The sequence below is a fragment of the Balaenoptera borealis genome, assembly GCF_965194805.1.
Source record: "Balaenoptera borealis genome assembly, chromosome: 10".
Lineage (NCBI taxonomy): Eukaryota > Metazoa > Chordata > Mammalia > Artiodactyla > Balaenopteridae > Balaenoptera > Balaenoptera borealis.
In genome coordinates this window covers 53,310,953-53,324,394 of record NC_138874.1, presented here as the reverse complement: position 1 = coordinate 53,324,394, position 13,442 = coordinate 53,310,953, and the positions used below count along the sequence as shown (strand labels likewise).

Sequence of the window (13,442 nt, the reverse complement as noted above, 5' to 3'; positions counted from 1 at the left end):
GTGCACTGTGAAAAGAGGAGAAATCAGGTTCTGTATTTTCAGCTTTTTCTTGACAAATACTGGTGTTGTAAATTATCCAGCTGTTCCTCTTCTGTATGGATTTTGTAGTACTCATAGCGATTTATAGGTCTAGAGTGCAGCTGCTGAAAGTCATTTATTCTCAGTTCTGTATTAAATCCATCATATACAAATACATTAGCATTCAATACATAGCTCAAGGACTTAAGACATTTCTTCCCTTCTGAGTTGCTGTCCTGAAAATATTTGTAGGCTAGACTGAAAGAGCATCCAGAAATTATTGGGATGATATGTACTTTTAGAAGGGCTCCTTTTAGTATTTCTGTTTAGAGTATTTGAAATCCACTCATTTGTTGATACAAAAGGAACAGTCAGAATGAGTCTGCTTGTCAACATTAACAGATTGGTAATACTAATGTGCTTACTTTTGACAAATTAGGACCTCAGCTTGGTCTGCTCATTTGCCGCTCCTGCCATATGTCTACTATTCAGATATGTTTGTATTTCAGAAACTTAATTAATTGCAGTTTTTTTTGAGGAGCCCCTGTTTGAAAATAAGTAAGGGAAATTTTCACATCTACTTTAGTTCTTTCTTTTCTACCTGAAGACATCTATTCCTCCTTTAGGTGAATAGGAACTGTTTTGACCAATAGTATAATTATAGAGCTTATAAAGATCAATGTGTATATTGCTTGCTTATGTTTTTTTTTACAACACTCATGCTGGTCACAAAATTTTGATGCAAATTTGAAATGTCCTCATTGTTTGAGAATGATGATATTTCTCAAAAATGTATGTCAAGATATCTATTCAGAGAATGTGATTTTCTCTTTGTTATCTATTAATGTTAAATAAAGCATAGCTCTTGTTTCTTCTCTTTTAATCCTCCCCATGTACATTTTCAGATTAATTTTCCTTAATATAATTCTGGACAGGTCACTTGTTTCTCAAAACCTTTAATCGACACCAACATTTCTGTTATATGAATTATAAAATGGTTAACTTGATCCTCAAAGAGCCCTATGATCTCCCAAAATATTTTCTTTCTTTATTTTTTACTACTTCTTTTCACCCACCTTATGATCCAACCAAAATGACTTGCTGAACTGACATGTGCTGCACTTTCCTTCTTACATTCTTTATTGATATTATGATTTTACTCCCATATAATTCTCTTCTCTCTAGCTTCACATGTTCAATTTCAGCCGATGTTCAAAGACCATCTGCTCCCTGGTCCTCTGAATTATAACTAATTTTCATTTCTCTTCCCTTTTTCTACCACTTTTATGCCCCTATATAATTTTCCACTTTATTATGGTAATTGCTATGCGCATCTTATGTTCCTCACAAGATTATAAATTCCAGGACGATAGAGAGTGAAATATCTTAACTTTTATCTTCTGCAAAGCTTAGGGCAATCATATATATACACATATATAATATATATATAATATAATATATAACACATATATAATAGTTGTTTAATTAATATTTATTGCACTTAACAGGAATTTGTGGTTATGTTAATAAAATCCTGGTTTGACTGAAGGTTAAGAATAAAATGTTCAGTGTTTTTTGAAAATGATCCTGAGGTGTGCATTACCCAGTCTTAGTAAGTACAGTATTGCATATTGAAAGTAACTTATTTTTGATAATGATTGAGATTCTTTTTTTCCAGCTTTGTTGAGGTATAATTGACGTATAACACTGTGTAAGTTTAAGGTTTGCAAGGTGATGATTTGATACACTTATATATTGCTAAATGATTACCACTGTAACATTAGCTAACACCTGCATCACGTCACATAATTACCTTTTTTTTCTTATTAGTTGTCTATTTTTTAAAAAGTTTTTTATACAGCAGGTTCTTATTAGTCATCAATTTTATACACATCAGTGTATACATGTCAATCCCAATCCCCCAATTCATCACACCTCCACCCCCAACCCCCTGCCGCTTTCCCCCCTTGGTGTCCATACATTTGTTCTCTACATCTGTGTCTCAATTTCTGCCCTGCAAACCGGTTCAGCTGTACCATTTTTCTAAGTTCCACATATATGCGTTAATATACGATATTTGTTTTTCTCTTTCTGACTTACTTCACTCTGTATGACAGTCTCTAGATCCATCCACATCTCAGCAAATGACCCAGTTTCGTTCCTTTTTATGGCTGAGTAATATTCCATTGTATATATGTACCACAACTTCTTTATCCATTCGTCTGTTGATGGGCATTTAGGTTACTTCCATGACCTGGCTATTGTAAATAGTGCAACAATGAACACTGGGGTGCATGAGTCTTTTTGAATTATGGTTTTCTCTGGGTATATGCCCAGTAGTGGGATTGCTGGGTCATATGGTATTTCTATATTTAGATTTTAGGAACCTCCATACTGTTTTCCATAGTGGCTGTATCAATTTACATTCCCACCAACAGTGCAAGAGGGTTCCATTTTCTCCACACCCTCTCCAGCATTTGTTGTTTGTAGATTTTCTGATGATACCCGTTCTAACCGGTGATACCTCATTGTAGTTTTGATTTGCATTTTTCTAATAACTAGTGATGTTGAGCAGCTTTTCATGTGCCTCTTGGCCATCTGTATGCCTTCTTTGGAGAAATGTCTATTTAGATCTTCTGCCCACTTTTTGATTGGGTTGTTTTTTTAATACTGAGCTGCATGAGCTGTTTATATATTTTGGAGGTTAACACTTTGTGCGTTGATTCATTTGCAAATGAATGGAGCATTTAATCCATTTACATTTGAGGTAGTTATTGATATGTATGTTCCTATTACCATTTTCTTAATTGTTTTGGATTTGTTTTTGTAGGTCCTTTTCTTTTCTTGTGTTTCCCACTTAGAGAAGTTCCTTTAACATTTGTTGTAGAGCTGGTTTGGTGGTGCTGAATTCTCTTAGCTTTTGCTTGTCTGTAAAGCTTTTGATTTCTCCATCGAATCTGAATGAGATCCTTGCCAGGTAGAGTAATCTTGGTTGTAGGTCCTTCCCTTTCATCACTTTAAGTATATCATGCCACTCCCTTCTGGCTTGTAGAGTTTCTGCTGAGAAATCAGCTGTTAACCTTATGGGAGTTCCCTTGTATGTTATTTGTTGTTTCTCCCTTGCTGCTTTCAATAATTTTTCTTTGTCTTTGAGTTTTTCCAATTTGATTACTATGTGTCTCAGCGTGTTTCTCCTTGGGTTTATCCTGTATGGGACTCTCTGTGCTTCCTGGACTTGGGTGGCTATTTCCTTTCCCATGTTAGGGAAGTTTTCGACTATAATCTCTTCAAATATTTTCTCGGGTCCTTTCTCTCTCTCTTCTCCTTCTGGGACCCCTATAATGTGAATGTTGTTGCATTTAATGTTTTCCCAGAGGTCTCTTAGGCTGTCTTCATTTCTTTTCATTCTTTTTTCTTTATTCTGTTCTGCAGCAGTGAATTCCACCATTCTGTCTTCCAGGTCACTTATCTGTTCTTCTGCCTCACTTATTCTGCTATTGATTCCTTCTAGTTTAGTGTTCATTTCAGTTATTGTATTGTTCATCTCTGTTTGTTGGTTCTTTAATTCTTCTAGGTCTTTGTTAAACATTTCTTGCATCTTCTCGATCTTTGCCTCCATATTTTTTCCAAGGTCCTGGATCATGTTCACTATCATTATTCTGAATTCTTTTTCTGGAAGGTTGCCTATCTCCACTTCATTTAATTGTTTTTCTGGAGTTTTATCTTGTTCCTTCATCTGGTACATAGCCCGCTGCCTTTTCATCTTGTCTATCTTGCTGTGAAACTTCTATATATAAGGACAAAATTGTTTCACATAAATTTTGTTACATATTTTTGCTAATGGCTTTGTATGTAACAAGAACACAGTTGCCAAGCTATTTGTTGTACTTTTGCATTTTCTGATTAAATTATAGACTGCAAATAATGGCTTTCAGAATGAGGGACTTCCAGCAGATGCTAACAATAACAGTAGCGCAAATTGAAAACTTCCCAAAGCTTTCCAGAAAAAAAAAAATTTTCTCATGATGAAACCCAAGTGAATAGATAATTAGTAGAAAGCTTTTCCCTTCAGGGAGCCAAGTAACTATATTTTAGTACCAGCATACATTATTTTCACTGTGAATCCATTTTTTATTGCATGTTCAGATGTCCCTCTTTGCTTTTTTGTAACATTAACTGCAACGATGTTCTTCTTGGAGTTCATGAAAATATAATTAAAGGAGATTTTTAAATAAACAAACAAACAAAAATTGTGGCTATCTCCATAATTACCTTTTGTGTGTGTGTGTGTGTGTGTGTGTGTGTGTGTGTGTGTGTGTGTGTATGAGATGAGAACATTTAAAATCTACTCTTTTAGCAACTTTCAAGTTTGTAGTATAGTATTAATAATTATAATCACTATGGTATACATTAGATCTCTAGAATAATGATTGAGATTCCTAAAGCACCCAGATGACCTCACTGAAAATTCTCATTATAAAAAAACAAAACAAAATATGGTGGGGGTCACAGTTTTAAATTGTTGATTTTACCAGGCTATTGGCAAATATTGAGTTCTTTACTTTATTCTTGATATGAGTTTGTTTTCTGATGATTTGACTCAATATAACAAAAGCAAATTTCACTTACATATTTCAGTTGTTATTTTTAACTTCCTTCCTTTGGAAATTTTTAATTTTTTAAGTTTTGTCAGATTGCCAAAAAAAAAAAAGTCAAGTAGTATTGAGAAGCTTAAAGTGAAAAATAGCAGTCCCTTGTCTAGCCCCTTTCCACTTCCCAGCTATTCTTCTTACTCATTTTAAAAGTCTTTTGGTGGTTTCTTCAGATATTTAACTGTATGTTTGTAAATGGTAAGAGAAAACTGTTTTCATTTAATTTTTACCTTTATCAAAATAATACTTGTAAAAAGTCAAATAATGCTGTATTGAAGAATGGCAATCCCATGTCCCAATCTTCTTATCTTCCAGTTTAATGCTTCTGAGACAACTATTTTAAATCTTTTTATTCTTCTAGTATTTATGTCCATATTTCGAAATATCACAGTGTACTATTTTTCTTGATTTGTCAGTATTAGATCTCTATTGACTTCCTTTTAGAGAAGATTAGGATTTAGTGTTCTTAACAGTTCTACAAACACATACACACACAGATCTTCCTCCTATCCTTTCGACAGTTATTTCGGTTTTTGATTCAGCCAATATCAAGGGATTATGTTATAATGACTCTATAAATATTTTTTACTCTGAACCATATAGGGTAATATGATTACAGCTTGTTCCTGTATAACTTTTTGGTTTTTTCCAGAGTTGATAAGTGTTTATTTTTTACTTGCTTAGTTTTTCTTTCCTTTTTTTTTTTTTTTTTTAAAGATTTTTTTGATGTGGACCATCTTTAAAGTCTTTAATGAATTTGTTACAATATTGCTTCTGTTTTATGTTTTGGTTTTTGGCCCCGAGGCATGTGGGATGTTCGCTCCCCAACCAGGGATCAAACCTGCACCCCCTGCACTGGAAGATTAAGTCCCAACCACTGGACCACCAGGGAAGTCCCTGCTTAGTTTTTCATATACCTACTAATCCAGACTCTGGCTTTTTGAATAGTCTGAAGCTCCAGTCAATGTGATCAAACATATTGTAGTGTCAGGATAGACTAGATTGTCTGGAGTAACAAACATGCTCCAAATCTCAATGGCTTTCAACAACAGAAGTTTAGTTCTTCATCCCAATAGGTTTTCATTGTGGTCAGAAGCAGATCTGTCCACACCATCTTTCTTGGAAGTTTCAGAATGCAGGAGCAACTGCTATCCAGAATATTGCCAATCCTGTGTCAGAGGAGGAAAAAAAAATGTAAACCACATGCTTGCTTTTAAGGTTTCTGTGAAACATCACATTGAAACACATTTCATTTTCAAAAGGAAATCAATGGCAAATATCCTGCCCCATGGGCAGGGAAAAAAAAAATCTGATAGGAGAAGGGTAGAGAATATTTTTGAACAATAATGCAGTTTACCACATGCATTAGGTAAAATGTAAGTTCAATTTTTTAGTGCTCCTTATTGTTTTCTACTTTTTCTTTTTCCACAGCATCCCATTCTTATATTATGACTCTAATTTTAAGCTCTTTATATATCTTTCTGGTGATACTGATGAATATTTTTTGATGACTTTTTTTTCTCTTTCTAGCATATATCACTTTCTTCCATGTCTTTTTTTTCTTCTTTGTTTATTTTGGTCTGTGTTTCACGTTGGAGCCTTTCATCAAATGTTTGATGATTCTTAGGTCTACATTTGAATGAGGCATTAAAAAGCTGACTTGAGGATCTGTTTCTAGGTCTTGTTGATTGGCGTATTTCATTTTGGAATCTTTCAGGTGTTGGAGAACCTCAAGCCTGAGAACAAAGATATTTTTCTCAGGGCAGTTCAGTGTTTTCAAGGAAGTAATCTTTCATTTCTTGTGTGTGGAAGTTGCCTGGTTCCCAGCTTTTTGCATATGAGGAGATAGAGGATGCTGGGGGAAGGGTCTTGTGAATTAGTACATGGGCTTTTAATTAATCCATCTTTTTTTGCCTTCAGTCTCACCATTGCTCTTCACAGTACCTGAAGTCTCTAGGTGTTGACCTTCTCCAGTTAAATCTCTCCCATGAAAATTATAATACTCTCTTGGTGGTAGTATCCAGCGCAGGAGATGTGAGAGAAGTATGTGTGGGTATTCTATGCCCCATGATGACAAGCTTTGAATGCTGAGCCTCTCTAAGGGTTCTATGAAATGAATAAGCTCTTTTTTGATCTTTATTCTCCTCTTTAAGCTATAGCTTTTTCCTTCCTGTTAAGTACATTATCCATCTTTCATTAGCTCCCCTCCCCACATATGTTGAAAATCTCATTCAATGATGCCTTTTATTTTCTTTGTTTGTGTCTTCTCCCCCTTTACTGTTTTAGTGAAATTGGGGGGAGAGAGAAGATAAAAATGTTATGGTCAAATCACCATAAATTTGTTGGTGGAATTTCAAAATAGTGGAATATGGGCCATTAACGTGTCATAGCTGAGACTTTGTGGTAGGAACTCTGAGGATGAATGGTTGAATCTAATTATTTTAGAAGATGGAAATGTGGAGAGAGCTGTCCTGGTTCTAAAAGCACGACAGAGAGGGACTTGTACAAAGTATGGCAAAAAGACCAGAAGAGCTGGTCAACAGGGTTTGCTAGATTGGGAGCACATTTAGAGAGTTTTCAAAGCTAGATTACAGTGTTTTGATGTTTTTTTCAATGTGTACAAAAATTTTATTAGAGTAATAGCTGCTTTCAAAAATTTATCCTTGACCTGAATCGTTATATCTAATTATTACCTTCAATAGAGTAGAATTGGATTTTTCAGTCTTTTTAAAAAATGCCTTTATATTTACTTATTTTGGAAATGCTGAATGATGGCATCATGTAGTGGAAAGGATGCCTCATTGATGGGAAATTTAGGATGTGAATTGTACTTTGTTAATAACTTCCTTTTTGTCCTTACTGGGTCAGTTTATCAGAGGGTGAATTCTATTTCTAAAATTTCATGAATCTAGACAGTTATGTTATCTATAGTGAGAAGAAGATAGGAGAAAATAAACACATAAGAGGTAAAGCCAGTCAGGTGGCAACTAAAATTTGCAAAATGGAGGAAGTTCCCAAGGACCTGGCACTAAACGAATGTTTCAAATTCATAGCTATTATGAATTATGGAAACACACTGAGGCTTTGGAGGCAGTGACTTGGAATTTGAATCATGATTCTCCCACTATCTAACTGGGCATGTTACTTAACTTCTTTGTGTCTCAGTTTCCTAACTATAAAACAGGTAAAATATTACCTCATTTAGCTGTTTAGAGGATATAGTGAGATAATGAACCTGAAACATAGTAAGCCCTTAATAGTTATTATTATAGCTTAAAAAATTTAATAGTGAACTATACAGAGGGACTCTAAGGCAAAAAGAACATGGTTTTAACAGTCAGGTGGCTTTAGTTTGAAGCCCACTTCTGCTCCTTTCTAGCAGTATGGCTTTGGACTAATTATTGACCCTTTCTCAGTTTATTTTCTCCTCTTAAAAATGGATCTATCTGAATCAATTATATTAAATGAAATAAAATGTAAGTTCCTTACCCATAGTAGGTCCTCAGTAAGCTGCAGCAATTATTAATTTTTGATATTTCCTGAATATAAAATATTGTAATAGAATAGCTTCTTTTCAATCCTAGTTCAAATGTTTGTTTCTTTAAAAGAAGCTCCCTAACAGATATACACACAGCAGTTAAAAAAAAAAAAAAGCTGACATTACCAAATTGCTTTATAGTCTGATACTTTTTTTTATTACAGTCCAGTCCCAGTAGCTTTGTGACTTAAATGTAAATTTCATCTTATCAGCATTGCTTCATTTATTGGAGTTGAAGTTCTCCTTCCCTGGGGTAGATGTCCTTTTCTGCTCTGATTTGCTAGTTCTTCACCAGTGACAGCAGAATTCTCATTACTCTCGGCCCTGCCAACAGTGGAAGTGTGTGTAAATCCTCAGAGTCTAGGGTGTGAATCAGTTGGCATTTTATGGAATTTCACACCTGGTTCTTCTTTTTTAGCCTGCACATCCTTTCCCTGGCATAGATAGAAGTGGTTATGAACAATGTCCTTACCAACATAAAGCAGGGAGGCTGGAAAGCAGAAGATCGAGGTCTTTTGGTAGCACTCTAAATCCTCCCTTGAAGGATGAGGCGTTTTTCCTTTTTTATGAAGAGGTGCTTGTAAAGAATGAAGATGACCATCTGCACTTGTTAACATACACTTTGGACTTTAATACTGAAGGAAAAGATTCTACACAATTCTCCATGCCACAAATAACGTATTAGTAACCTTTTCTCCATCTCTGACATATCTCTCAGAACAGTGCTGAGACATAGAGGAAAGTTGTTGAAAGTGGTGTTTATGGTGCTATAATAAAAAGATACCAGGTCAAAATAGTCTGAAATCACTGCAATTCCATCAGGTTTTAAACTAGAGTGTTGTTTTGGGCTTCTGAGAGTGATGAAACTGATGGTTGAAGTAAGAGCTCATTTGTAGAAGGAGGGTACCATGGCCTTGCAGTGCTGATTGACTAGTTTGAATAAACACTCTGGACACTGCTTGTTATATCATGTGTTGCTTGCCATCTGGCCCTGCTAACCTACATAGACTTAGTTTTATCCAAATTCCATATGTTGTGGCATCAAGCTTTCTCCATTTCTCCCCACCAGGTAATTTGTACAAGCATGGAAGATGTTAATTACTTGAACTTGTACAGTTCTTTCTTTGAAAATATTTTCCCCTCGAAGACATATTTAAAGAACCCTGGAGTCTATCATTTCAGAAAGAGCAGTAATTTACTGTGATGCTTGTCTTTGCTGATTATCGGTGCTATTTTTGCTTCCTCTTTGTGTTATTTTGCATTATCATTTTTAGCATTCTCTCTGCTTTTGTGAAATAATTTTTTCCTGACAAATTTTAAATCACTTTAGGCTTTATAATCTTGTTTAATTTGTTTCTCTTTCTGCCTCTGGTGGGGACATTTCTTTCCTTATCATCCACATGGACCCTTTTGTGAAACCACAGTGGGAATGTGAGCTGTTTGTTTTCTTTTTAAAAACAGTTATGCTTTGTGGTTTGTGGAAATGTAAACTTTTCTGACATTCATATATCCTGTCAACATTTTATATTCTAAATTTCCTTTGTAAAATATCCTTATAATCTAGTATTCCATCCTGAGGTAGGTCCTATTTCCCACTAATGTAAGCTGGAGTGTCTTATGGTCAGTAGTAATAAACTTTCCTCTCTTCTCAAAATCTACATTATTATCTCCAGTCAGCTACAGGGCCAGTTGACTTTCTTTTTAAGTGGATGTTCTGCTTTATGGCTTTTGAAAACAGTCCTAGAAAAGTTAGAAAAATCAGCCCTTTTGATCCTGCAGGTATAGCAATTTTTATAACATAGTAATTAGGTTGGGTAAAGTCTCCTCTTATTTGCTATGGGAATTAAATTTCTTAAATGACAGTACAGTGTTTTTTCTATTCCATGTGAATATTTATGGTTTGTAATAATAATCATTGTCTTTTCTCTTCCTTCTTTCTCTTTTTCTTCTTTTCCATATATTTTTAGTCTAAAAAACATGGGACTAAAAAACAAAACAAAACAAAAAACATGGGACTATTGTTATCTTGATTGGTGGTTAGTGATTTGTAACCCATTTCTTATCCTCAACTCAGTTTCAGAGCTTTTGACTACCAATTACATCCTGACTTTCGTTTATCTCTTAAGTACAAATAATATTATACTATTACACTATTGAAATGTATTGAGTAGTATGTTTAAGTGAGGTAGTTTATGTAAAACTCTTAGAACAGTGCCTGACACATAGTAAATGCTACATTTGTGTTGACTATTAGTTGATTTTTTAAAAACATACACATTTTGTTCAGATAGAAGAACTCTGTGTAGCTGGATATGTAAGAAAAAAAACCATGAACTAGAGGCAACATCATTGAAAATGAGGCATTTCCCTCTGATTTCTCTTTTCTGAATTATTTTTCTATTCCAACTACCCCTGCTGACCATACAGAGTACTGTAGTTTTGAGATTTTTATACTGAATATGGACAATAAAAATATTCTGAATAAATGTGGGTATTTGGAATGACAGCCTTTTTGAGCTATAGAAATGATCTTATTCAGGGAACAGATATGGATTTTTTAGATGCTTTATATTCATAAATCTGGTGATGTTATGCAATATAGTTCCAAGCCAGAACTAATGAGAAAGCACACCTCTGTCTCTTCCTTACTGCACTTTATTATGCATTATATAATCAGCCTTCACATTAAGATGCCTTAATTTGTTAGTCATTGCAAAATGCCTCCCTCTTGGCACGTGCAGTTTTGCTATTTCTGATGTACAGTTTTCCAAGTGTTGTTTTTGAAGATCATTTACATATTTTTCAAGTTTCATGGTTAATTTTTAGACCTTTTAACTACTTGAACTCAGTTAAATTACAGGCAGTGTTCTTAGCATTCTGTTCCTCTTGATTTTAAAGCTTGACTTTGCTTTAAGTTTGGGGAGATTTTGAATGTTTTCTGAGAACATTTTTAATCTTATCATTCCAAACGCATCTGCTTGCCAACGTGAGCTAAGTTTGTATACATAATCACCGTTGTCAGGGTCAGCCGTAGGCAAATATTGGCGCACAGGCAGCCTGCTGCTTATTAAAACCCATATCCCAAAAGGACTTATAGGCAGACTGATTGTATGAATGATCACTGACCTTCTTCTGTATCAGAGCACTTGATGTCTTAAATTGCTTTTGTCAAATAAAGAAATGGATTTATCAGTGGCAATCACACAATATGTTGTGATTCAATGTTATCCATACCTGTAGTGTTTGAATTTCAAAGGTGACATTATGGGGAAGGTTCTTCTTGCCTAATGGATTAAGAATGAAAGTGTAGGTGCTGGATGTGAGAGAGATTTTGGAGTTAGAGGACTTTCTGGGACCTGTCAAATCACAGCCACTATCTTTTCTGTATTTAAGGTCATTCCTAAAATTATTTTATGGATAAAATATTTTACATTTGTTGCCGAATTTCTCTATTAGGACTACTTATGAAGGGAAAGCTAATTGTAAAGCAATAGCAAATATCATATTGAGCCAATCCGTACTTAAGGCTTCCATTTTGCACTCTGACTACTTTAGGTCCTCTTCCAAATATGGTATTCCCTTCTCATCACAAGTCTGCATTTCTCAGAGTGTAGGTTCTGGCCCACCCTTTCCTTCTCCTTCATCACCCTGAGTGAGACACACCTAACCTCTATGGTCCCACTCCCTCCGGATCATGGCTCTTATTTGAGATAACACTTTTTTTTTTTTTTTATGGGTTCTAGATTTCTGAGTTCCATACATTTATTTATTATTATTTTAAAAATTTTATTTATTTTTTATATAGCAGGTTTTTTTTTTTTTTTTTTGCTTCACAATGGTGTGTTAGTTTCTGCTTTATAATAAAGTGAATCAGCTATACATATACATATATCCCCATATCTCCTCCCTCCCGCATCTCCCTCCCTCCCACCCTCCCTATCCCACCTCTCTAGGTGGTCACAAAGCACCGAGCTGATCTCCCTGTGCTATGCGGCTGCTTCCCACTAGCTATCTATTTTACATTTGGTAGTGTATATATGTCCATGACACTCTCTCACCCTGTCACATCTCAACTCTCCCCCTCCCATATCCTCAAGTCCATTCTTTAGTAGGTCTGTGTCTTTATTCCCATCTTGCCACTAGGTTCTTCATGACCTTTTTTTTTTTTCCCTTAGATTCCATATATATGTGTTAGCATACTGTATTTGTTTTTCTCTTTCTGACTTACTTCACTCTGTATGACAGACTCTAACTCCATCCACCTCATTACAAATACCTCCATTTCATTTCTTTTTATGGCTGAGTAATATTCCATTGGATAAAGAAGATGTAGCAGGTTCTTATTAGTTAAAGAGATAACACTTGTTATTGGGTTCATTTAATATGCTTAGAAAATACTTATTCCTGATTAATTACCCCTTTAGGGGTACTGGCATAAAATAAAGGATAGCTGAAGATACTATGCTTTAATCCGAAGTAATGAATTTGTAATGGTGGAACTGCATAGATTAGGCAGAGCAGTAGAGGCGTTGCATTTTTGGAAAGGTCACCTTTCCAACACCATTCCAGTCACACTTTACAGGAAACTGCCTGTGTTATTTATGAATCTACTCCACTTGAGCGATTGTAGGAAAGAGGCAAAATGAGAGAGCAGCATCACTTAGCATCCTGTAGTTGAGAAACTGAGAATATGTTTGCTAACTGGGCAAAAACATACAGTGTCATGGGAGTTAGAAGCAAGGAATTTAGAACATAGAGTAGTGTTAAAATAGTCGTGAAGAAGGGAGCAGGCAGAAACCTCTGGGCTATCTCTCTCTGTCTCTGTCTCTCTCTATTACAGTTTAAGTAGTTTCACATACATATTATATTATTATAATCTTTTGAAACCCTCCTTATGGTAAGTATTATTCACTCTTTGTAAAGTGATCTAAGCATCTGGAGTAAAAGATCTGCTCAAGGACTTGTTGACTTGCTGGGAAGCAGGTGAGCTAAGATTGTATCCAGATCTTTTAGTTCCAAATGCTTTTTTTGATTGTTTATTTTTGCATAATACAACTTCAGGGTCAAGATGGAGGTATGACGTTTTAGATTTATGTTCAGAGTCCTAAAGCTGATAAAGAAAGTGTTGTAAAAGTATGTCACCAGTGTTTGTGAATAAAAACGTGGAGAGACAACCAAGAGAAACACGAAAAGACTGATTGTCTTAGGTTTCATCCTGTGGGATATTTAGGTTC

General features: G+C 35.0%; 1 protein-coding gene and 1 long non-coding RNA gene across 6 annotated transcripts in view; both read left to right on the top strand.

The window, feature by feature from the left end:
- CTNNA3 (catenin alpha 3) overlaps positions 1–13,442 on the top strand; it is a 1,737,547-nt gene that overhangs the window by 402,686 nt on the left and 1,321,419 nt on the right. The window lies entirely within an intron of this gene.
- Positions 11,153–13,382, top strand: LOC309636263. The gene is made up of 2 exons (XR_014249341.1): positions 11,153–12,016; positions 12,545–13,382. It is a non-coding gene; the product is annotated as an uncharacterized lncRNA (long non-coding RNA).